Source organism: Chionomys nivalis, chromosome 6 (assembly GCF_950005125.1).
Source record: "Chionomys nivalis chromosome 6, mChiNiv1.1, whole genome shotgun sequence".
Classification (NCBI taxonomy): domain Eukaryota; kingdom Metazoa; phylum Chordata; class Mammalia; order Rodentia; family Cricetidae; genus Chionomys; species Chionomys nivalis.
In genome coordinates, this window is record NC_080091.1 from 62,286,306 (window position 1) to 62,314,061 (window position 27,756).

At 36.7% G+C, this 27,756-nt stretch overlaps 1 pseudogene; it reads left to right on the plus strand.

The window, feature by feature from the left end:
- The first annotated feature begins 1,135 nt into the window (after positions 1-1,135).
- On the plus strand, positions 1,136-3,080 carry LOC130876346 (SH2B adapter protein 1-like; annotated as a pseudogene).
- Positions 3,081-27,756: the final 24,676 nt, after the last annotated feature.

Here is a 27,756-nt window from a genome sequence, read left to right on the forward strand (position 1 = left end):
GAAGATGCAGTCTACTTGTAGTCAACTGCGCTCTCTGACTCATCCAATCTTTCCAGCTCCTCACCCAACATAAATCTTTGAACCTCCAGTGGAGGTGTTTGATAAAAACACTCCACTCAGGTATGAGTCCAAACTCTCTCACTTTCTGCACAACTTCTTATTGTGGGACTTTGTGTCATTTATAATCTATGGCAAGTTAAAGTTCCTATGGTAAGAGTTGAGTGATGCATTGATTTATGGGTATAGCAAAATGTCATTATTAATTACTATTATGTTTACTTAGCAAAGCAATTCTTGACCTGTGGGTTACAACCCCCTTGAGAGTCTAATGATCCTTTTATAGGGTCACACATCAGATATCCAACATATATGATATTTAGATTATTATTCATAATAGTAGTAAAATTATAGTTATGAGAGAACAACAAAAATAATTTTATGGTTGAGTATTATCACAACATATGCCTTGCAACATTAAGGTTGAATACCATTGCCTCCACTATAGCACTCCTCTACCTTGCAATCAGGTCACTATTTAGCTCTCATGGTTTGTAGCTGTAGTTTCCTTCTTTGTTAGCATGCATCGTACCCTTCAGCATTGTGAATGATAGTCAGCACGTGTATAGATTCTAGTTAGGCACCAACTCATTTTCTTTATGCTTATTGCCTTAATTATGTATTGTCTTCAACAGTAAGCCCTTATTGTCAGGTTGGAGAGGGTAACCAATAGAATTGTCAATACCATGTAATGTTGGGAGGAATGTCTAAATGACTCCCTTGATACATTCAGAATCTTCCTTGTGACCTCTGGTTATCTAGACTCCAGTTCTTGGCCCTCCCGGCAGTGTTGGGCACCCTCTGGTGGTGTGAGCCTCAAATTAAACCAGGCTTGGTTGGCCACTCACACTAGTTCATAGCCTCTATTGCCCCAGAGCATCTTGTGGGCAGGACAGATTTTTAAGTCAGGGTTTTGGGGCTGGGCTGGTGTCCCAGTCACACCACTGGAAGACTTGCCTGGTTAAGGAAGATGATTGGTTCAGATTCCATATCCACTATTACTAGGAATCCTCTCTAGGGTCACTCTTGTAGATTCCAGGAAGTTTCCACTGCATTGGGTTTCCACATCATTCCACAAATGTCTTCCAATTCCAGTAAACTCTCCCCATACTCTCTCCATTTCCTGCCCAACTGTCATGATGTGGAGGATGGGACCTTCCCTTCTCTGACAGCACTGCCACCACTCCCTTCTTGAAGTTGGCAAGAGTTCTGTGAGTCCCATGTGAGGGCTACTCTCCTGGATCTTACCTGCCGTTTTTGCCTCTACCTGGCCTCCCACCCACAATATAAAGAGCCTGGAGCAGAAGCTGCCTTTTCTGGCTGTTTTCCTGAGCTATTCCTGCAGCACTTCGAACCTAAGGTAGCCCAGGTCTTGGGCTCACTTTCCCCACCTGTCTTTGCCCCATTGAGCCCTGGTGTGAAATTTACACCACCACATGAATTGTCCCTTGACAGCTGCAGGTGAATGGATTGGGTGGGTCCCTGGATGTGTTGGGCCCATCTCTATCTTCTGAGAACCTAGTTGGCTCCCTTCCTTCCTCAGTCTCTTTCTTCTCTACAATGTGCTCAAAGGCAAAGCTCAATAAACTCTTTCCCTCCTTTCAGTGGGTCACACATCCAGAGATTCTGTATGAGGCATCCTGCAGTGGCGGGAGGTCATTGGTATTGCCTCCTCAGCTGGGCCTCTGGAGAGCACATCAGGCCCTCTAGTCCTAGGTGGAAACAGCAACTCCAAGTCCTCTGGTGGTGCTGGGACATTTGGTAGGGGATTGGCTAGTGCTGGCACATCCCCTGGGGAGAGACGGACTCACTGTTTTGAGAGGCTGAGACTGAGTCGTGGAGGGGTAGCCTTGAAAGCTGGAGCAGGAATGGTACAGAGAGAAGAGCTGCTCAGTTTTATGCGGAATGAAGAAGCTGCCCCTGACCCAGTAAGAGAGGGTCATGGAGGAGTGGTGGCTAGGCTGATCTCAATGGGAGGAAGGCAGCCTCAGTGGCAGAGGTGTCGCCTACTGCTCTGAAGTGAAGGAGGAGGAGGAGGAAGTGACTTGTTCTTTGTACCACCCAAGGCATCCCAACCCCAACTCAGCATTCCCTGTTCTACTATCACTGATGTTCACACAGCCACGGCCCTAGAGACACCTGAAGGAGAACACCTTTGAGGTTAAGGTAGAAGGTCCTTCCGAGTACATTCTGGAGACAACTGATGCACTTCATATGAAGGCCTGGGTGTCTGACATCCAGGAGTGCCTAAGCCCAATCCCCATCCCATGACCCTTCCCCTGGCCCTTGGACCTTCTTTCTCACAAAGGATAACACAGACAGCCTGGACTTGCCTTGCCTGATTTTTTCAGAGTCTGTCCAGCCAGGATCTGCTGCTGGAACACAGTGAAAGTACAACCACCTGTCACAGGGGCCTCATGGGTGCCTTTCCCAACAGGTGTCAGCATCCTTCTTCCCTAGTTCTGCCTCCATTGCTGCCTCCCACTTTGACTCGATGGAACTGTTTCCTTCAGAATTGCTCCATCTTATGCTCATTGAGTAGGGCCCCCAGCAGGGACAGTTCATCCCCTTTCTGGCCCCTCCCCTCCACTGGATACTCCAAAAGCAGCCACAGGGTCATTTCTGTTCCAGGGGGAGTCAGAGGGTACTGAGGTAGATCAACCCTTCTCTGGATATTCTTGGTTCCATGGCATGCTCTCTCTACTCAAGGCTGCTCTGTTAATGCTAGGCGGAGACACTGGTTCCCATGGTATCTTCCAGGTATGTCACAGTCACAGTGAGACAAGATGTGAATATGTTGTCACTTTCAACTTCCAGGGCAAGGCCAAGAACCTGCATTTGTTACTGAATGAGGAAGGTGAGTGCCGGATTCAACTTCTGTGATTCCAGTCCATTTTTGATGTGCCTGAGCACTTCTGAGTGTATCCTGTCTCCGTGGAGTCTGGAGCTCCAGCAAAGTTGTCCTGGTCAACTATGTGCCTTCCAGGTGGCAGTACGGCCAGAAGCCGTGCAAGGGTGTTTAAGGGTGACCAATGTTGTCCTGATACTCCCTATTTTGAGCAAGTATTCAAACAATGGGTCTTGCAGCTTCAAAACCATTACGATTGGTCTTCCATGTTGAAGGCAGTTCTTGACCCCTCAGTTTTCCTCCAGTGGCACTCAGCCTGTAATGGTATAGCTGAGACTCAAGACGTTTAGCATCTTGTGAAGATACCCAGACTACAGAGGTAAGCCATTTTCAGGAGATAACAATGATAATGAACTAAGGCTTCTTGCCAATAATGGTTAAAAAAAAGAAAGGTCAGTCACTACCACTGGAATGAATTTGGAAGTGGATTTCCCATGTTGAATATCATGTAGCCCTTCTTAACTGAAATTCAATTACAAACACTGATTCATGACTCTCAAATAAGTTACTCCTTTTATCAAGGGCATGGAATCTAGTTAATCATTTTTTGTCCGATAAAATTTGTAGATTAAACTGTCATGTTGACCTTTTCATAACTAGTTCTCTGCATAGCAGAGATGACCAGGTAATGTGGAACACATGTGAATCTCTTATCACCTAATGAGCATCAGTTTGTGCTATTTATTTTCAGTCTTGTGATCCTTCCCACACCTGTTCTTTTTGGGAAGGCTTAGAACTCCTACTGCACAACAGTCATCTGCACAAACACTCAACACAAAGGCACCATAATTCTTAACAACCTGGCAGTGCTTTCCACAAAATTCACTTTATGAAAAACAAAGCAACAAAGAATTTGTTAAAGATATTAAGTGAGTATTAGCAGTCATTTGGGATCTCTTTCCAGCCTTCGTGACTAACACCCACCATCAAAGTACTTCAATTTCAGTGCCAAATGCATATGTATTCACACACACACACACACACACACACACACACACACACACACACAATTATAATCACTAACCAAATTGAGAAAGCTATTTCTAGTTTCCTTCAAGTCATTTCTTGCCACCATATTAGCTTCCTTCCCATCTGAATGTATTATCTAATTCTACTACTTCTGGGGAATTGTATCTGCTTTAGTTTTTACTAATTTTTACAATGTAAAAAACATGTATTGAAAAGTCTCTATTTCTTTCCACTTCTTACTTGGTTTTCTATGCTTATTTAATGGGTTAATGTTAGAATCAGTTATTTAGTAATTAATTGGAAATTAAAACAATTCTACAAAAAATGTAAATCTGCTAGAAGCCTGCATTTTTTCTGCTGTATTTATATCTTTACAAGACCCCCTTTTGTGATGACACTGTATTACAAGGCAATGATCATTAGTGCAAGAAAATAAAATTCAAGATTTTTGAGAGGGAAAGTAAAGAATGACAGTAAAATATTTGAAGACAGCCAATCCATATTCATCAAAGTTAAAAACAAATGAACAAACAAACAGTGCCCCATCAAAGGAAAGTATGAGCTGGCCAGTGAGGCATTTTGAGTAAGTGTTCCAGTTCTTGTTGGATTCTATTCCACGCTTGTAAAATCCATTATGATTTTAAAAGATGTGCATTATAAAATAAAAATAACAACAATAAAAAACAGAACCCCTAAGTGTTAATACCGGTGTATGCTAATGTTTTCTGTCTTTGGGAGTAGGCACCAAATTGTGTGTGATGTCAGCATTTATGACACTTGCTCTGGGAACCATGGAGGTGTTTGCTCCGTTGACAACACAATCAGACTATGAAATTCTGATCATCCAAAGAGAGCTAGTGAACATATCTGGGACACCTTGAAATATCAAACAGCATGTTTAAAATGTAGACATTTTCCATTTATGTATACCTTTGTCTTATCTTTCATTCAGTCCAAGAATGCTTCCCAGAAAGATTAAATCTCAAGGAAAAAAATATTTCCACAATATGTTTCCTTGACACATTAAACATTATTTTGAGAATTCTTCTTTATGTTTGCATGTTATTTTTTCTTATCACCTAGCAACTAAGTTATTAAGGAAAAGTTCTTATGTTAAAAAAAAAAGAAAAGAAAGAGGTGTTGCTAAGATAGTACCAAACTGCTATGTCATTGCAGATTTGCAGATGTTAGTTGAAGCTAGCCAAACTACTCTCAAAGGTGTAGTTTACAACTCCAACTACTTTAAATATAGGAAATCAAGTGCATATATTCAACTGAAAATACATCGAAAGTTCCACATCCCAGTAAGCTAAATTATGTTTGTTCCTAAATGATATTTTGATGATTTTACACAGCTTCCTTTATTTTTCTAAAGTCTTCTTGCTTTTTTATTTCAGGCAGATTATTCTCTGTGATTTCTAAACACTCTCAAAAAAAACAAAAAAAAAACAAAAAAAAAAAAAGCAAAAAAAAAAAAAAACAAAAAAAAACCCAAAAACTGGAAACACAGACTCCATTATATGACAGCTCATATTCACCTAACTTCTTACCAGTAGGCAGTGTTGTTCCCCAAGTATGTTTCATGGCTCAATCATTTATTAGATACTCTAAAAATTCAGGGTTAATAGCAACTTAAAGTAAATTTGCTTTAGGATTTTTGGGGGTGGAGGAGTTGAGACAGGGTTTCTCTGTGGAACAGTCCTGACTGTTCTGGAACTCACTCTGTAGACCAGGCTTCCCCTGAACTCAAAAAGATCCACCTGCCTCTACCTCCTGAGTGCTGGAATTGAAGGCATAAACCACCACTGCCCAGCTGATTTAGGATTATAAGAGAAAAAAATCTAATCACTAGATTTGGTAATAAGTTGTAAGCTGTTCTTTACTCCTGCTAATTTTGTGAATGTCACCAGCAGAAAAGAAGGGAAAACATAGTAGCAAGAGGAAGGAAGTGGTGTGGGTATAAAGCAGAAGTTACGTAACTGATGATTCAGTCATAGCTATAGTGTTTATGTATTACTACTACAAACAGCCTTTCACAATGGCTTTTTGAGACTCAAGATAAAAACAGGAAAAGCATAGCATCTTCAGAGAACCCACTCATGCTGATTGTGGAACTGACAACATGGACTTCTAGGTGGATTTTCTGTTTAAAATGGAGAATATTGCTTCGGCGATGCAGAATTACAGGTTATTAGACAAAATCCAGCTGTTCCAACTACTAGACCTAATGCAAAAGTTAGAAGAAAATGGGATAAAACATTGGTGATTTGATGCAGTGTAATAAACAATACCTATCAGAGTGTATGACAGAAATTTGTAATCAGAATAAATTTGTTGTATAGATATATTTGTAGATGAAAGAATAAAGAAATTGGCAATTGAAGAGAAAGTACAGCTCAACCAAGTTACAGTACACTAAATCATCCTCAAATTCTGACCATGCCTCCCAAAGCTTTCCTAGCAATGGGAAAATTTCAAAGTGTTTTTAGATGGTGATATTTTAGTTTACTAATTAAAAAATCCAGTACACATACTCTCTTGGGCAACAGGAAATGGAAAGCTGTATTTATCAGACTTGATAAAATCTAGCTTTATTTGTTTGTTTGATTTATTATCAGACTGAAACTAGAGTTCAGGTTTGTAAAATATGAAAACATAACATTTATAATAAAATACTGTATTTTGTAAATATGCATTTTATCTCACTTAAAAAATGATATTCTTTCTTAAATTTACCAGGCTGTCAGATCATTTTTGGATTCAAGTTAGACAATGTTCTGAGACTCTATTGTTTTCCCTGACTCACAAGTGAGCCACCACAGTTTCACATCCGTCAAAAGATTTATTCAATACACGTGCCATGTACGCACCCATTATCTACTGGATATTTTCCACTTGGATGCTTTCAGATTAGAGTGACTAAATCTAGCACAAATGAGCCTCATTCTCGAGCTGGACACTTGACAGTCCTGAGTTTTATCCTCTTACAGCGCTACGCACCTCTTATTTTCTTAGTTTAGGACATTAAAAATCTATTGGAATCACTCCTCTTGTCGCCCTACCTACAGAGATTATCTAGGGCAGTATTGATTATTATCATGATAATTCTATGACAGCCACATCATCATAAAATTTTACAATATTTCTTTTTCATCAATTTTACTTAATCTATAGTCCCCTGAACGAATTGAGATTTCTTTAAAAATCCTATGATCTTCTTATTTTTCATCCACACTACCTCTTATAGTGTATATGAACTCCTGTTTTATGAAACTGGATTGAAGTGTTAATGTAATTTTAATTAAGGAAATTACCAAGTTCGGCTTGCGCATAAACAGTACCCCAAAATTCTGAACACTGCTTTATCTGTTAGAATGCAGCATTCCATGTTGTCCCTGATTAACAAATCAATCAGGATACTTAACTATTGTTTCAAGGACTGTTTTTTACCAAATATTTGTTAGAGGGCATATTTTACCTTGGTGCTGAGAGAAGACCTTTTTCCTAATTACTGTTAGAAATGTAATTTTGCTGTGGACGGCATTAAATAATTCAGTTTCTACGAAGTAGGAAGGTAAGTTTATCAGTCTGCAAGCATATAGATCATTGCAGCTTCACATGCCTCCACACAATGCTCAACACTCATTAAATCATATAATGGGAATACTGGTTCATTTTGTTATTCAATTGGTAAATTTATGTCTCTTAATAATTTTTAATCAATAAAATAAAATTTAATTTGTATATCAACCACCCTGGCAATATTTTTTTCAAATTATCTCATCATTTTGCCCATATTGGAGTGTATTTTTTTAAATTTATTTTATTCTTTTTTAATTAAAATTTCCGCCTCCTCCCCGTTTCCCATTTCCCTCCCCCTCCTCCCATGAATTGCCCCTTCCCCCACTACCCTCCCCCTCTCCCCCCTCCTCTCCCCCTCCCCCCACTCCATTTTCCCTTCCTCTCTATACTGAAGAGCAGTCCAAGGACAATGGCACTAGGTTTTGATCCTAATACATGAACTGTCTTTGTGGAAGCCTAGCCTGTTTGGATGCTCACCTTCCTGGACCTAGATAGAAATGGGAGGACCTTGGACTTCCCACAGGGCAGGGAATTTGGACTGCTCTTCAGTATCGAGTGTATTTTTTTTTTAATCAGGCCTAGCATAACTCTTCATGTACACTTGCCAAAAATATTTGCAAGTGAATTTATGTATACTTTAAATGACTGGGATATGATTATTAGAAACCCCTACACACACACACACACACACACGCACACACACACACACACACACACACACACACACTATAAGATTCCTAGTGGCAAAGACCTTGTTTGGAGAAAACATGTTTTTCATTGAATACCCAAAGACTTTAAATTCTCAGAACTAATGCCTAAGATCTAATTTATCAAGAGGCCTCCAGGAGAGGAACAAATATTAAACTAAACTGAAGTAGCATGTTGGCTACTGCTCTATGTTCTAGGTTATAGTTCAAAAGCTGTAGATATAAATAACTATGGAGACAAATCTATTTATCTTGTAATTCTTCAATTACAATTACAATAACTTGTAATTCTTCAATATCCAATCTTCTTGTTTAAGTAAACTTCTGGTTTTCTTTGATTAGGGACAATAATTCCCAGCATTCATTGTAACTGTTATTTTCAATGCAGGCCACTGCTTCTGCAACATAAAATGTTTGTTTTAAATGCTACCATTTCTTGTTATTTTCTACTTTGCAGAGTGAATAAACACATAGTTTTTTAGCCAAGGCAATATTTGCTAATTTGCTGTGTGTGATCTGTAGGTTACTCCATATATAGTAACACTGCTACAACATGATAATGAAAAGTACTAACTAGGACACAGTAAAGTGTTTATAGGTTCTCAGTATACCAGAAAACATATTTCTATTCCTGTCTTCCAAATTTTGTTTTTAACATAGAATATTATTATGAAGGTCACTGGTCTTCTGAAAGTTATAACTTTCATCTTTTATTTTCTTCATCAGTAATGAGTTTCTACAATTGTTTCAAGAGATTTTTCTCTTTATTTAATCTATAATTGCTAGCCACTATTAGTTTATTTTTTATTGTTTTGTTTACTTCTCAAATCTATATTAATTGTTGAGTATAATAGCTTAATAATAATTTTTCTAACAAACATTGAAGAAACAAATAATAATTCAGAGTGTGGAGTTTCTTTCAAAATAATATCTTTCAATTTCCCACCATTTTCTATACTGATGCATCCTGTTAAATAACTACAATAGGTCAGTTTTATAAGGTGAAATGCTGAGTCCTAAGGGCAAAGACTTTATAGACAGCCCTAGGAATCCAGTGCACGTATATCAAGCACCACAGCCTGACTTTAGTTTCACATTGGGTAGTACGTCTGATAGGTTGAATGTGATCAGAATAGCTCTTAAAGAATGCAGCCATAAGGAAATGACAGCGCCTGCTCTGCAGAAACAAAACATAACTGACTATGCATCTCCCAAGCTCACTGCCTGAAATAGCTATTAGTGCTGTTGTTTTGGACATCTTCGGTGAGTTGCACAATCGCACTGTAAGTTATTATTGTGCAGGGAGTCGTAACTGCTGAGGTTTCTTTGCAGGTGGTTATGCGTTTATTCTACAGCCACCCAGTGAAGAAAATCCTCCTTCCCAGGGCTCCTTTCTCATTTCCAGAAATGTTGCCCACATTTATTTTCAGGTGGATGTCTTCCAGACACCAGAAACTGAAAAGTAAGAGGATTTTATACTAGAAACTTTATATTCTTTTCCCATAATTCTGAGTTCTGAAAAACAATTCCTTACTTTTCTGATGTTCTGTTTATACATATTTTAAGTCATAAAACCCAAAAATGAGAATAGCATTTCAAAATAAAATTTTCAAAAATGCTGTTTCATTATGTATGTGTTAGATACAACTTTTTAGAGTCGACAAGATGACAAAACAAACAAACAAAAATCATGATCTAAAGATTTTTTTAAGAGATGATCAATTGTTGTTGATGAGGCACAGGGTTCAGTGTAATACCACATACTGTGTGGAATGTGAAGGATGCCATTTTATAAAAGTTTGCCTGGAATTCATTCCCAAGTAGGGGAACCTCTGATGTTCAGAACCACAAGTAGAGAACTGAGTTCCACACAGCTTTAAGTCCTTCAGATAAAATAAATGATGGGTACCTGTGTTTTCAGAGAAAAGTATTTGGAAAATAAATTATTTATCTTTGCTTATTCAGAATCACACTTGCCTCTGGTGCCCTTCTGGAGGTCAGAGGCAGATAAAAGAAAGGCAGTTAATACTTAAGGGCTTAACTTGCAAGCCTAGGCAGAGATGCCAAGGAATGTACACTCTGGAGCCACAAGTTAAGACGTTAATAACTAACTCCTACTCTCATTCATGAAGGAGAAACCAATAAAATTATTAAATAAATGAGCATGTAAAATTTAAAACCATGGTTATTTAAAGCTTAACTGCTATGGAAGCACCTAAACCGAACTGAAAGTTGTAGTATTGCCAAAAGCTGAAAATAATATTGCAATGAAAAATTGTCTGATGTATATGTTCATTTCAAAAATAAAAAATGATTCACATCTCCTGAACCTTTGATCTGTGAAATATGTTGATTGTTTTTCTGAAAGAAACACAGATGCCTCTTTCTAACAATGAAGACAGTATCTTAACTGGAAATTAGCTGTGTAGGAAAACTCTCAGCTCTAACCTCAGCACTAGGAAGACAGTGGCAAGAGCAGCAGCAGAACTTTAAGGACAGGCTTATTCTACATTGTGAGTTCTAGCTATCCCAGACTTACAGAAGTAAAACTGTCTCAAGACAAAAACCAAAGTGAAACATAAAAGATAATGGAAAATATGTCAGTGCCACTAAATGGAGCTTGCCATTCATTCACACTGACTACACTGACGGAAAGAATCAAGAAAAATATACTACAAGTCAGGAGTTGCAGTACAGGGTATGTCCCAGTATTACCTGAAATAAATGGGAAAATATTTGCCCCCGCTATATTTTGAGATTTAAATACTTTCTTGATGTGTTTGGAGGCAGTAAATAGTATAAAAACACATTTTAATATCTCCAGATTTGTTTGATATTTCAAAATTGAGGTTAAATAACTAGTAAAATATCATTGGTGTTTATTCCAAAGAATAAGAAAGACCACTGACCCAATGAAGATGGGAAAATTAGTTAAAGCAAGTATCTTTACTCATATACAATGCCCTTAAGAGTGTGGTTCAAGAGATCAGAAGTGGACTTGAGAAAAACAGATATTTATAGTTCAAGGGAAGGGGGCTTCCAAATGGGAGATTTTGCAGGCAAAATAGCTGAAGTTATAGGAGCAGAACATAAACACAACAAATTAGTCACAATGACCTCCTGAAAAAAAAGAAATGATTGCAAGATGGTCTTAACATGGTAGTCATAACAACAGGTAGTCATAACAAGGTCATCATAGATGATAAAAATAAACGTAAGAAACAAAGGCATTTTTGCTATTTCTTGGAACCATCAGTATGGAACCATTTGTAGTAAAGATAGCAAGTTTGGTATAGGCCAATCTTTGAGAAACAGAGATTTACTTATGAACAAAATTGATCCCAGTTTGTATTTTCTGTAACATGACTTTTAAACCTAATGTGGAGGGAGATGGGTACATCAATTGCTTGTGTAATTTTAATAAAAAGAATAAGAACAAAATGATTTCCTTTTCTGCATTTTTCTAAAATACACTGTACCTCTGTATTCTGAGACTTCTTTTCTGTCTCGTGTCTCTTTCTTCTCATTTGTTTCCTTTTTTTATTAGTTTATAAATAATACCAATCAAAATTTCAACTCCCTTCCCTCCTCCCACTTCCCTCCCACTCTCCCACTCACCCTCCTCTTTCCCCTCCTCCTCCTGTCCTAAGAGAGGTCAGGGGACCCTGCCATGTGGGAAGTCCAAGGCCCTCCTCTCTCCCTCCAGGCTTAGGAGGGTATGCATACAAATAGAATAGGGTCCCCAAAAAACGAGTACATGCAGTAGAGACAAATCCCAGTGCCATTATCATTGGCTTCTCAGTCTGTCCCAATTGTCAGGCACATTCAGAGGTTCCGATTTTGATCCCATGCTCATTCAGATGGATTTGGTGAGCTCCCATTAGATCAGTCATACTGTCTGAGTGGGTGGACCAAACTCTCGTGGTCCTGACTTCCTTGCTCATAGTCTCCCTCCTTCTGTTCTTCAACTGGAACCTGGGAGCTCAGTCCACTGCTCCCATGTGGGTCTCTGTCTCTATGTCCATTTGTCACTGGACGAAAGTTCTATGGTGATATTCAAGATAGTCATCAGTGTGACTATGGGACAAGGCCAATTCAGGAACCCTCTCGTCCACTGCCCAGGGTCCCAGCTGGTGGAAACCTGGGAACCCCTCTAGAGCCAAGCCTCTTGCCACCCCCAAAATGGCTCCCTAATTACGATATCTCCTTCCCTGCTCCCATATCCATCCTTCCTCCATCTCAACCATCCCACTCCCCCAAGCTCTCCCCAACCAACTCCTTTTCCCCCTCTCTCTCCTCTCACCTTTCCCCACCCCACCCTCACTCCCATGCTTCCAACTTTTGCCTGGTTCCAATTTCCAGAAGGATCTATATATGTTTTTCTTTGGGTTCACCTTATGATTTAGTTTCCTTAGCATCACAAACTATGGCTCAATGTCCATTGTTTATGGCTAGAATCCACTAATGAATGAGTACATACCATATTCATATTTTGGGGTTTGGGTTATCTCACTCAGGATAGTGTTTTCTACTTCCATCCATTTGCATGCAAAATTCAAGATGTCATTTTTTTTTAATGCTGAGTAGTACTCTAATGTGTAGATGTGCCACACTTTGTTTATCAATTCTTCCGTTGAGGGGCATCTAGGTTGTTTCCGGGTTCTGGTTATTACAAATAATGCTGCTATGAACATAGTTGAACAAATACTTTTGTAGTATGATTGGGCATCTTTTGGGTATATTCCCAAGAGTGGTATTGCTGGATCCTGAGGTAGGTTGACTCCCAGTTTTCTGAGAAACTACCACACTGATTTCCAAAGTGGCTGCAAAAGTTTGCATTCCCACCAGCAATGGATGAGTGTTCCCATTACTCCACATCCTCTCCAGCATAGGTTATCATTCGTGTTTTTGATTTTAGCTATTCTGAAAAGTGTAAGATGGTATCTCGAAGTTGTTTTGATTTACATTTCCCTGATAACTAAGGAAGTTGAACATGACCTTAAGTATCTTCTGGCTATTTGAAGTTCTTCTGTTGAGAATTCTCTGTTCAGTTCAGTACCCAATTTTTTAATTGTGTTATTTAGAATTTTAATGTCTAGTTTCTTGAGTTCTTTATATATTTTGGAGGTTAGACTTTTCTCTGATGTGGGGTTGGTAAAGATGTTCTCCCATTCAGTAGGTTGCCTTTTTGGCTTAATGACTGTGTCCTTTGCATTACAGAAGCTTCTCAGTTTCAGGATGTCCCATTTATTAATTGTTGCTATTATTGTCTATGCTACTGGGGTTATATGTAGGAAGTGGTCTCCTGTGCCCATGCATTGTAGACTACTTCCCACTTTCTCTTCTATCAGGTTTAGTGTGGTCAGATTTATATTGAGGTCTTTAATCCATTTGGACTTGAGTTTTGTGCATGGTGATAGATATGGATCTATTTTCATTTTTCTACTGGTTGACATCCAGTTATGCCAGCACCATTTGTTAAAGATGCTTTCTTTCTTCCATTGTATAATTTTAGCTTCTTTGTCAAAAATCGGGTATTCGTAGTTTTGTGGATCAATATCTGGGTCTTCAATTCAATTCCATTGGTCAACATCTTTGTAAATTGAAGAGGATACCAGAAAATGGAAGGACATCCCATGCTCTTAGATTGGTAGGATCAACATAGTAAAAATGGCAGTTCTACCAAAGGCAATCTATAGATTCAATGCAATCCCCATCAAAATCCCAATAAAATCTTCACAGACCTTGAGAGAACAATAGTCAACTTTATATGGAAAAACAAAAAACCCAGGATAGCCTAAACAATTCTATACAATAAAAGTACTTCCAGAGGCATTACCATCTCTGAATTCAAACTCTATTACAGAGCTACAGTAATGAAAACAGCACATTTGCGTCTTTCCCCCCTTCATTGCTTCACTAAGACATACATTGTTTCGAAGAGAAACATTATTTCAAAAAAATTATTTTGTGTTGTCTTTTGCTAATTGACCAAAATGAATGACTCTGAAATGAAATATATATATAATGAACAAGAAAACTAAGCATATAAAAAAGAACTTTTGCTGGCCTTAGTTTGTTCAAAAGTAGAGGATTTAGCTTGATGTGCTTCAATTTCTCATTTGTATGAATGTGTTCTTAATTTTAACTTGACAGGCAAAATTTAGGAAGAGGACACCCCAGTATCTATCCATGATATTAGATGACTTAGAGACCCTTTGTGATATGGCAGGCTGTACTATGCAATGTCCATCAATGTAACTCTTTTGTTATCCAAAATAATTCTGAAATCAGAATTGATAAATTTGCTGCTATTGCAGATGAACAAGCTAATATCGGGAAGCTTTCAACACTTGACCAAGTCACTAAATACAAAGAAAGCCTACCTCAAGGGATAATTAGAAAACACCATTCAATTTCATATGACTGTCAGAACATGGTCCTTGAATTAAGATATATGATAAGATTATAAGACAATTTCAAGTAAATAAGACAAGAGTTTTGTAATCTCTGTTTCCCCACAGTATGGGTTATTCTTGGAATGTGTGTTTGAGCCCCTCTCAGGTATAAATAGACATGAGTTGATTTTAGACCACCCCATCATATTACTTATTGTTTAGAAAATGCTTCCAAGCACAGGTTACCCTTGTGCCTTTATACAACCTAAACTCATGTGAACTTGTCCTTGTGACTGTATACAAATTGGACTGAAGTGAACTTTGCTCACACAACCTTGTTTAACCCTCAGAATTCCCTCAGAATGTTAGTTACATGATGCCCTGAATAAAGTTGGTTATTGCATGAGTCTTTAGTCTACCTCATTTTTAGTATCCACAGGTTCATGCCACAAAATAGAACAATAGCAAAGGACAACATAAAATTTGTTGCCAAATTTATTACCTATCTAAAGAGTAGTTAGTGAAGTTATAGTAATTTGAATCTTATTTTCCACATTAATTTACTTCTTAAAACTTTTTCATATAATCATAAAAATACAAATAACTAATATAAAACAACACATATTTTGATAAAGAAGGGTTACTAAAACATATGTTCCCTTCTGAGGATGGAGAAAAATGGGAAACAATGTTGATTTAGACAGCAGAAATCCTCTTCTTGTCCGGGTTTATTGATGACTTGGGGACAGCAACATGGTATATTATAGTCATAAATTTCCATCACTTACAAAAAAATGTGTGCAATGTTTGTAATCTTGGTGGATTTAGTTCCTCCTTTGAAGAAAAGTAAGATTTAACCATAAAAATGTAACTGGCACAGAAATATAGACCTATAGATTGCCATGTTTATGTATATGATATAAGGGAGGGGTAGTTTTAATAGACACTAAAACATATTGAGTTTAAGTCCATTACATAAATTAGTAAAATCCTTCCTATAATTAAATAATCTATACCACATACAGTATCAAATACAGAACAAATGGCCGTGTAAATAGTTTTTATATCATATAATTAAGATCATAGGGCCAAGACATAGAAATATATAGGTTAAGTCTTTTTACCCTTTTTAGTAATTTTGACTGTGGTTAGTTCCTTTCAATAGATAGGGAACACAAGAATGTAGAGGGCATCATGTATTTGTTTACAAACAATATATCAGCTTATTCTTTCAAAAAACAATTTAATCCCTAATTGGAGTCTTACACTGTAAGAGGCAGAGAGGGTGGAGAGTTACAAGGACACTGAGGAACTTGTTCACTTACTTTCTTTGAAACTTGTTTTGTATTTGTCAGATGAGCAATGTGCAATTGAACTAGCTATAAATTATAGACTGAAAAGTTCAGTGAAGGAAATAATCACATATATTGCTATAATCAAGCAAACAGGGAGGAGAGGAATTAATGAAGACAGTAAGGGCGGATGTCACTCATTCTAGAGGTCTATTCTAAATAATCTAAAAGGTAAGAAGAAACAAGGTAGTTTAGGAGCTACAAAAATCATGTTCATATACCTCTGAGGTAGAAAATAAATTTTTCATCTCTATGTACCTTGGAAGATAGTGTGTTGGAATGACTGAATAACTTAGAGAGTGATTTAAGATGCTGTTCAATACATTTATTCATGGATTTTCATTTATGTCTTAAGGTAGTCAAATTGTTGAAACAAAATATCTTAGCCTGAATGACATAAATAACGCAAATATATTTCTTATACTGTTAGTGATCAGAATGATGAGATAAAGGTAGCATATGGCCAAGTTCTGTTATGGACACGATCTGTTTTGAAAAAATTATATCTACCTTGCTATGGCCTAAATAATAAAGAGAAAGGATTGTCTCATCTCCTGGACTTCTTATAAAATGACACTGATAACATCAGGCAGACCCTACACCCAACCTTTTTGAAATCTATTGAATTCTAAAAGCCAAACCTCCGTACAAAATTACATGGGGATTAGGATTCTTCCATATGGTTGTGACATAAGCGTTTAGTTTATATCAGTAATCATGTGGGAATCTCAACCCATGCTATGGAAATTAGATGATTTATTCAATTTTTAAATATACTTATGTATAGTTATTCTTCTGCCACCTACCTATTGTATATCTATCTATGAAATTACCTAAGAACTGCAAAGAACAGAAACGTGAAAGTTAGCGTAATATACATATTTGACTCAAATATTTTCATTATTCCAATCAAATTAAGATAAGCATTGTAGATTTTTGTTCTCTTTTGTTTTTAATTTAAAGAGAAAATTCTATTTTCTTTGCTGCCTCCCACATTGTTAGATAATGAAGACAGTCACAGATGTAGAGTTTGTGAGATGATAATAAAAAATTTAAATTGACATCAAAGCTGATTTGTATTTTGCCAATATTAGGAAAAAAGAACAGCACTTTTTTTTGGTTTTTAGAGACAGGGTTTCTCTGTAGCTTTGGAGCCTGTCCTGGAACTAGCTCTTGTAGACCAGGCTGGCCTCGAACTCCCAGAGATCCACCTGCCTCTGCCTCCCGAGTGCTGGGATTAAAGGCGTGCGCCACCACCGCCCGGCCGAGCACTTTTATTATTCATTTTAATTTATTTTTTCTTCTTTGTGGTGGAATTTATTTTTTCTTCTTCTTTGTGGTGGAATTTATTTTGCACATGGCAAAATAATTGAGTAATAAGAATCCGTTGTCCTTGTCATACAAGTTTCTGTAAAACAATGTGAGTAATTTTCTGTATTACTTACTTTAAAGGTGACTACCATTTCCTTTTGTGAGATTTTAAATTTCTCTTTGCAATTTCTTTAGAATTAGCAAATTATAATACTTCAAATTCCTTTTTTCAGATATATATTTGAGAAGGTAGCATTACACACAATAGAGTAAAGAGACGAACAACACTGTAAGTGGGAAATGGAACAACTATACGGCACATACCTTTCTCAGGTAGATAAAATCACTGATTTCTTTTGTGTTAGATGAAGATAGGATAATAAAGAATATATGGAAGTATATAAAAGATTTAACATTCTTGAAACAATGAAGCCTTAGACAGACAGCATGAAGATATGGAACAGGGATGACTTTTTAGTTGTTTCATAGATCTTCCCTCTGGGAGACATCTCTGATATAGGCATGGACAGTGCTTTCCACAGCCCATTTAAATGCAAGTTGGGGTTCGTAGAACATGGGGTACATATTGGCATTCTCCAACCTTTGTGCCTCACTTGGCACTGTAGTATTCTTCTAATCATTCTTTATTTGATTAGTCTGCTCAAGATACTGATGAATCTCTAGTTCTTTCAGAAATTACATCACAAGGATTGGACTGGCATTTGACTGATTCCTATGGAAGTGATGAAAGACCTGTAATTTCTGTACTTTCCACATCATGGTGGCTATTGGAGGTGTGGGCGACATCTGTGGCTGTCTCCTTATGATCTTAATTCATGCTTACATTAGACAGTAGCCAGCCATACCAAAGGAGTCTTTTACATTTCACTTTGCCTTTCCATTTTATTATTCTCCCCACTCCGTCTCCCTCCTTCTCATTAATTTCTTCCCCTTTCTCTCTCTCTATTTCCCTCCTGTCCTTTTTCCCATCTTCACTTCGTACACATGTAGACAGGCATATACATGTTAATTTCCTTTGCTAAACCATAAGATCTTAAGAAAACAAGAACGTGAAAAAAAAATTGTATCAACTTTAAGAATACAACCTGCTGTATTTTACCATTGCCAAATTTATATAGAATTGTCCTTAGTAACATGAAAATAATTATTTTGTTTTTATAAAAATACTTGAAATAGGTGAAAATCTTTAATTCTATAAAGGCTGCTAATTCAGTGTGAAGTTCCTAATGCTAAGATTTTGAAAATAAAACTTTACATATTTTGTGCTTCATAAATTATGGTGATTATATGAATTTTCTTGTTAGTTCTGTATATTTTATATTCAGGCAATAATTAGGCTTATTTTTATAAGCAGACAAATTTAACTTCAGGAAAATAGTTTGGTGACTTCACTTCCTCTTCTTCAAACTCTCTCAGGAAAATGGAAAATACTACATGCAAAATATGAGATGAGTGTTCAAAAGAACATTTGGTACATCAAAAATTCATGGAAGGTGCCAGGGTAAATTTGGTACTACACAACTTTCCTAAACCAATAAAGTTTTAAAGGTATTTATGATATATTATCTATAACACATTTTATAAAGAACAGAATTCATGACCCATTTTTAAAGAAAACTAAGTATTCACTTGTTCACATTGTGGGGAAAAATATACAATGAAAGACCAAGGAGTATTAGGTCCAAAAAAGGTATATAAATATAAAATCAGTTTTATAAAATTTAAGAAATAAAAACTTGATTGAATGTACGAAATATTAAACATTTTAGATAAATAAATGTTTAAAATCTATTAGTTCTTTAGTATATTACATATAAGATACAGTTATGTATAATTGCTTTGATAACTAATACACCATACTGAAATAAACGTATGTTAATATGAATACATGAAATGTTTAGTTAAACATTATCAAATTCTCAATTACTAGTTTCTTCTTAGTTTTGCCTAATTTTTCTTGTTCTTAAGAATACAGATAATATGTTTTAGGAAGATTGGTAGATAATATACAATGATTCAAATTTTCATGGAATATTAGTTCAGAATATATTCTATAACTTAGAAAATATGTTTTTGCCTCAAGAAAAAAGTATATTTTGGAGAGTTTTGGTTTTGGCCTGAGCATTCAAAATGTCACTCAAAATAAAATAGTAAGAAATTTAAACTTTAAATCAATAATTGACACTATAAACACATAAAATTCCAATTCTGAATATACATATAATATGTATATATTAGCTATGATTTTCAGAAATCCATAGTTTTTAGAAAATGTAACACTATTTTAAAATATCATCTAAAAATATCTGTGTTTTTTATTATGAATAAAATTAGCTCAACAATTACCTACTATGTATTTTTTTCTATTATATTTATTTCTATATGTCACTTTGTATTATGCATTGTAGAGGACTTGAAAATTGATTAGTAAATTATCTCAACATCTTCAAAGGATTTAAGATTCAAAACTGCTGAGATATTTTCAGATAATTGTTGTATGGTCATATTAATCAGTTATCTGACATTCTTTAACAGCAATAAGCATAGATTGAAGCATTTGGATTTTTATCTGGTAATGATACATGAATATTTTTAACTAGCAACTAAAAGTGTGACATTTTTGCCAATGAACGTAGACTTAAAATTTGTAAAAAGGGGGACCGTATGTTGAAATGAGTTATTTGGATTTTTTAATTGCTTGCAGAAAAGGATGGTATATATAAGAAAACTGCTATTAAAAATCAACTTGCATGAACAGTTTTCAAAACAAGTAAGAATTTTAAGGGTATCCTTAATTGAACAGACAACAAGGATTCACAGAGTTTTTTAAGTATATTCTATAAACACATTATATTCTATTTTAAATATATTCTATAAACACATTATATTATATTCTATAAACACATCATCTGAGTTCTGCTGTTGTTACTCATAAATGGGAATGACGGTGTAAGCACTCTGAGTCAGGAGGAAGCATGGAAGTTTCCAGGAAAAGAGGAAGCAGCTGAGGCTGATGGGGACATACTGCAGGCATCTCTGACAAACATCAATAAATAAACCCCGTCAGTCAAGAAAAAGAAAAGTCTAAAGGCATTGTGACTTCTTAAGAACTGAAAAGAGCATTGAGGGAGGAGTGTGATTTCTATTCAGTATGTAGTCTAAAGCTGTACATCACATTTCCATCTATAATTTCCCTGAAGAAAGAAGCAATTCAGAGTCATCTCTCTGTTCTTCTATTGCTGTTTTTAAATGTACTCCATGTTTTCCCATTCCCAGTTGAGAGACTTAAATGTGTCAGTAGTACTAAACTTGAAATTGAGGCCTAAATTTTAGGCACACAAAATTTACTGAAAAAAATCAAAGTAAAAACATGAGCATTACTTCTAGACTACAAATATTTTAGAAGAGAAAGGGAATCAGCATCTCTTAAATAAGCTTATCCCTCAATCACTGTGGTGCAAGTGATGACCATGCCACTTACTTTAATAATTTAATATTGTCTACCTCTATGAAAATGTGTACACCTCTGTACAAATTGTAGATTAATTAACAGGGTAGAGTGAAAGGTCAGAAGTACACATCTTTCCTGCATTGTATTTTTTTTCTCACTATTCATGATACTTTTGTTGAACAAAAATATTTAAGCAAATTTTAGTAAGATTTTCTGACCTAATGTTGGGCTAGATTTATTTGATAGTCAATTTCCATGGACAAATTAGGAAAGTTATTGAAGGGATCACAATACTTTGAAGAGATCAAGCTCTTACTTACTGTGAACTATTATTATAACGACCAGCCTGGAAAGACATATTCACTGGTATACATATTCACTTATGTAGTCAGTCTCTGATTGGATTTAAGTTTTGAAATACAAGAGGAATTCCATAGCCAGCACTAGTATTGGGCCAGGAAACTATAGCTAGACAGGTCACGGCCCTTAAGGGAACAACTACAACTAGTGCTCTGCTAAATGAACATTGTGTTAATCTGAGTCTTAATGACTGATTATTATACACATAAATTAATTTGTCTTTCAGCCCTCATTAGAGAAGTTTCTATTTGTAGTTGGTGATTAATACATAACTGGACAAGATAAATAAAATAAGAGACTGCTTAGATGTTTAGCCTCAGATGCACACCCCTCTTCCCTAGGCTCAAGGACAATTGCCGAAATGCTGATAGAAAATGTAATATAGAAGACTACAAAGAAACAGTGTCTTTTAGACATGTGAACTCACAGCAGTTACCTTAGCATGGACAAGACCTTTTCAAAACCAAGCAAGAATAAATTCCAGCATGGAGAGGGAATTGGGCATGCGATCCTACCCCAAGACAAAAAAGAAATTAGAAAATTTAGCTGCTTGTAGAAATAAAGTTTCCTTTAATAATATAGACTTTGTTAACTTGAGCACATCCAAGAAAAAATATTTGATCAAGACAAATGTTTATGAAGAACAGAATGAGAATAAGAACTGAATGGGTAGTGAAATGGGAGTGAGTATGGAAAGATTTTGGGAAATAAGTCTGACTGTGATCAAAAAATATCATATGAAATTCTCAAAAAATTTTAAATTATAGACATAGTCTTGATTTCCTGAAAAGTTCTCTTATAAAACTGTCATCAAAAAGGACAGAAGAGGACTTTCCAGCCTTTGTGAATTGACTTCGAGCTTCTGGAACTTTCTGTACCATTCCTAGGCAACCAGGAACTCAGAGAATAACTGCCATGCCAACACAGATGCCCTGTGAAGTTTGAATTACTTCTTTCATGACCATAGATATGCTGAATGGGGAACATATCACCTTGACTAAAGGTCAGATAGTTTGAGCTTACTTTTACTCTTTCAAAGTTGTTGATAACAGGTGTGGCTACAAACAAGAACCTGGCCTATGGTGTGGTTATTGGTGTTTTGGACATTAAGGTGGCCAATAGAGATGGATCCACTCTACCCTGATCAAAGGTCAGAGAATTCAAGCCTATTCCTACTCCTTCATTTTAAAACAGGGAGTTTTGACATAGAGCGTGACTGCCTACAGGATACTTGGTCTAGGGTACATTTACTGCATATCCTGTCCAAACAACAGACTGCTTAACTCAAAAAACAGTGGTTCGATGTCTCAAGTATTGAAAAGCTGTTCTGGTTGTCCTTTGTGTCATGTTAAAGCAATCTTTTGCCTTCTTCCTTCCTTTTCTGTTGGGGTATATAAATAAGTCTATGGAAAATCAATGTGGACCAGATTCAGTATTCATTATTCACCGAGTTGTCCTCCCGGTGCTATCCTATCCTGTGTTTCTTTCATATCTCTGTTCCTCCTACCTAACATTTCTAATACACATACCCTACCCTTGAACATACAAACCTGTAGTGGCTGGAAGATGACAAATGTGTCACCCCAATGTGTCGCTTATGACTGTGCTGTGTAAATGAGTTTATATATATATATATATATATATATATATATATATATATATATATATATATATCTAAACCTTAAATCCTAAATCATATCAAAATAAGAAAAAATATGCAAGTTTCCATTTCAGAAAATATTTGTTGCATTTAATTTTTAATAAAGGTTTCATGTTGTCTACTCTGACTTTGAACTGATTATGTAGCAAAGTAAGAATTTAGGATCGTCTTGCTTTTACCTTCCATTTATAAAGATTTATAGGATGGAAGTCCATGTCAGAAAACTACATGAACTATAGTTTTGTTTTAGCTATTTTTATGATTAATTACAATATAGTTATCCCATGTCCATTTTGATATAATAAGAAATAATAAAGTGAGCATGAATATGAGAATATAGATGAAGGTATTAAAAATTTCATTAACTCTTCAGAAAACTGAATATTTCTCCCTGTTGATAATTTTTAAATAGTACAATAGTTAGCATAATGTTGGGGTCCCGTAGTCATTCCACAAAAGACCACTATCCATATATGCAATGAACAAGGGGATTTATTTTCTTGAGAGTAAAGGTTCCAGCATGCAGCCGTCTGCCATTTGACACAAAGGCAAAAAAGGCGACCTGAGAGAAGCTCACAGGCTCCTTTTATATATACACAGCTAAAGGAATTCCAGAAACAAGTCATTCTACCTATGATTGGCTTAGCAAGCGGCAATTGCATTAGTACATTTCTGATTGACAGCAGGGGCTGTCTGGGGCTGCATTTTTTCCATCTTTGGGCATGTATGGACAAGTTTCAGGGGGGCTAGAGTATTTATCCCTATTTGGTCATTGCCTGGAGATACTGTTGGGCCTGGCCTAAGCTTGGTATGTGCTATTTCCTTCTCGCTGTCAGGGGCGTTGAAGATTGATTGTCTTTTGTTTGTGATCCTCTCAGAAACTGCTTGCTTAGCCTTAGGAAAGTGAAAGTGAGGCCTGATCTCTGACAGAAAACTAAGGAGCCTTTTATGTTGTCTCCTTGGCTCTCCCACATAATTTATGAAATTAGTGTGTACGTGTGCATGTGTGTGTGTATTAGAAAAACAAATACATTTTTTATCTTATATATGTTGGGGGCTTTTTAGACACTTAGGAGTGGATGATACTATTGAAGTCAATGACAGCCTGATACGTAGAGCTTGATAAAAATTAGATAGGGATAATGGTAACCAACAGATATGAATCTTTATTAGGAACGTGGCACTATTTTTAAATTGGGGATGGATGCTACAATTACGTTTGCCATGCTGTGAGATAATAAGGTAGAGAAAGGAGAATGCTAAGGTACTGAGTTAAGATACAAACACAGGCAGCTCCTCTGCATTATTAGCGGAGACAATGAACACAAAATAGGTGCAGTAACTAAGTAAGGGGAAAGTGTGACTATTAATGTATCTTGCAATATATAGTCAAAAGAACATTCCTATTGCTTTTTTTTATTAGGTTGACTATCCAGAAATCACCACTATTAATTCAGGTAGATCCTTTTTGTCACTTCCCCTAAATATTCTGAGTTTGTCCCTTTCACTTTCCATTGGACTATTTGAATGTCATCTCCTTACCCATCTTTTGTGCTTACAATCCTTCTATATGAGATCGTGTGTGCACATGAATACACATATACATAAATATAGCTCACTTTCAGATATTATTCCCTTTAGAAAGTTTGAAAAACGGTAGCTTAACACAATCTTTTATTCCCCGTCTGATTCTAGGTCTGGGGTGTATTTGGGGATTTTAGGGTTTAGACTGCCGCCAAGAAGGCTGCTGCTGTTATCATACTGAGCAGCTGCTGCTGCCTCTTAAGCTCCAGACATTTCCGTAGAAGCCCTTCTAACTCTTTTAAGAGTTTGCTCAGAGAAGCAAAAGGTAAGATCAGGCTATTGCAAAGCTGTCCGTGGTATTTTATCTTGCGAGGTGACAGGTTTGCTCAAGATGAAACTCTCCAAGTCAAGCCAATTCAGAAAAAAAAAAAAAAAGCAAGAAAGAAAAAGTTCTTAATTGTTTCTTTCTATAAACTTTTTTTCACACCGACTTTTAATTCATTTTGCTTAACTGGAATTTTATTGAGGCTGTCAGGAGCAGACTGCATGCTGGGAGTTGTGTGGAACTGAAAGCATTATCTTAGCCTAGGTAACAGCTGGAAAGAAACCATGGGCCCTCCCACATACCCGCCAGTGAGAGGCAGACAAAGGGTGGGTTATTTGACAGAGTGACAACAGCTCTCACACAGGTCTAGTGCAAAACTCAAGTTTGAAACTTTCAGGTTCCAAATAAACAGGGTTATATAGTTATATAGTTATCAGGGGCAAAATAACTACAATATTAAGTAATATTTCTTGGTCAAATGACAAAGAACAAATGACAAATAACATTTCCTTGTTTATTTTTTCACACCATCTTAATCTACTCAGTTCAGAAATACTTTGATTGAAATGAATTGAATTTTAAATTGTGTCCTTATTGCATATTTCACATATCACAAATTATCACCAATTATCTGATAAATCAAATGGTGGGAAGGTCAAGATGTGTTGACCAAAAATTTGTCCTTTTCCAAATAAGGTAATATTCATCAATACATTTCTTAGACATGTGAAAATTTAATTTTTACAAGAAGGAATGGATTTTATGAGGGCAATACAAATTGAAGTGGTACTTTTCATTTAGAATAGGGTACATTTTAAAAGAATAAAATGTGTCTACAGCTTATGGTAGCGTTATGTTGTGTGAGAAAGCAGTAAGAGTTTCCTGAGAGATGGAAACATTCCATCCTCAGGGAAGCCACTGAACAGGAAGGTGAACATATCACAGAATAGACCTCAGATAGGAAGCCCATGACAGACCAAAGTACAGATCCCACCAAAGTCCAACTTTGTAGTTTTATTGAGGTTAATTGCAGGAATATGGGTAGGGGTTACTTACAAGATCAAAAATGGCGCAAAGATGGCTGCATCACTAAAAGGCCACTCTGTAATGGGTGACAGCTTGCAAAGCTGGGAACTTGTCGCACAACACAAAGCCTTTAGGAGAAAATCAGGTTGGAGAATTTTATTTTTTCCATGAGGCTCTGGTGTAAATCTCTTCCCTGCATTCTGCTGATGGCTGTTGTTTCCCAGCAACTGGTCTGGTCTCAGAATTCTCTTTGAGGCCTTGCTCCTTTCAGTCTTTTTGCTGTCTTTCTGACATCTTCCTTGCAGCTCTGCACCTTCCTTCTGACCAGGGGTCTCACAGAATTGACTGCCTGCTTTGGAAGGAAGGAGCCTAGAGAATATGGTCAGTTTCAGATATATAATATCAACTAAAAGGCACTAATACATATTTGTTGATGTTTAGTGGATGTATTATACAGCTAATCATATTACGGGTACAGGTATTTTTAGCCCACTCAACGACTAGTTTTCCTACTACTCAGGCAAAACCAAACTGATAAGTTTCTGCACTTGCAAAAGGTCAGGTCAAACTAATTAAAAACAGATAAATGCTTGTTTATTTGGTGTTACTCCTCAGCGTACTCACCAACTCCAAAAATCTGGGCCAGAAAAGTCACACAGCTGGGCTAGGCAGAGAGGATGTATAGTAGACTCTTGGAGAGTGCTGAAGATATACCAGCCAGCTGCTGGGATCCTGCCCAAGTATGGTCAGAAGCTAAGCCCCTGGGAGGGTACTTGGGTTAGCTGGTCATGTTAGAAAGGTGGGCTGCAACAGCTGCCAGAAATGTTGAAGTAGGCTTCTGATGCCATTCTTTTGTTAAGGTTTTCTCTCATTTCCAAAGCAGCTGTACCAGTTTGCACTTCCACCAGCAATGGAGTAGTGCTCCCTCTAACCGACATCCTCTCCAGCATAAGTTGTCATCGGTGCCTTTGATCTTGGCAATTCTTACACGTGTAAGATGGAATCTCAGAGTTGTTTTAATTTGCATTTCTCTGATGGTTAAGGATGTCGAACATTTCCTTAAGTGTCTTTCAGCCATTTTAGATTCTTCTGTTGAGAGTTCTCTAGTTATAGACCCCACTTTTTAAAACTGAATTATTTGTTCCTTTGATGAACAATTTTTTGAGTTCTTTGAATATTCGGAGATCATTCCTCTGTTCAATGTGGGACTGGTGAAGATTTTTTTCTTACTCTTTTGGCCATTTTGTCTTGTTGACCATGTCATTTGTGGTGTAGGAGGATCTTCTTTCTATGTGTTGCTTTCATTGGTTGAATAAAGAAAACTGCCTTGACCTTTTGATAGGGCAGCCCTTAGGTGGGCAGAGTAGACAGAACAGAATGCCAAGAAGAAGGGAAGTTGGCAGACGCCATGATTCTCCTGCCCAAGATGGACCCTGTTAGTCTCTTGCTGGTAAGCCACGATCAAGTGGCGATACACATTAGTGGAAATGGGTTAATCAAGATGTGAGAGTTAGCCAATAACAGGATAGAGCTAATGGGCCAGGAAGTAATTTAATTAATGCAATTTCTGTGTCATTATTTCAGGATTAAGCTAGGCATGAGGCGGGACGCAGCCCGCCACTTGTCTTACTACACCTTTGCTTTATAGAAGCTTCTCAGTTTCAGGAGGTCCCATTAGTAATTGTTCTCAGAGTTTGTGCTACTGGGGTTATATTTAGAAACTGGTCTTCTGTGCCAATGTGTTCAATTCTATTTCCCAATTTCTCTTCTTTAGGGTTCAGTGTGGTTTGTTTTATGTTGAGAACTTTGATCAATTTGGACTTGAGTTTTGTGCATGGCAATAGATAAAGATCTATTTCCATTCTTTTACATGTTCATATCCAGAATATGTTTCTTTTTCCATTTTATATATTTTATTCTTTGTCAAAAATCGGGTGTTCATTGGTGTCTAGATTGAAATCCTTGTCTTTGATTAGATTCCACTGGTCCTCCTTTCTGTTTTCAGGCCAATGCCAGCCTGTTTTCATTACTATAGTTCTGTAGTAGAGTTTGAAGTCAGGGATTATAATGCCTCCAAATTTTCCTTTTTTTGAACAGGATTGTTT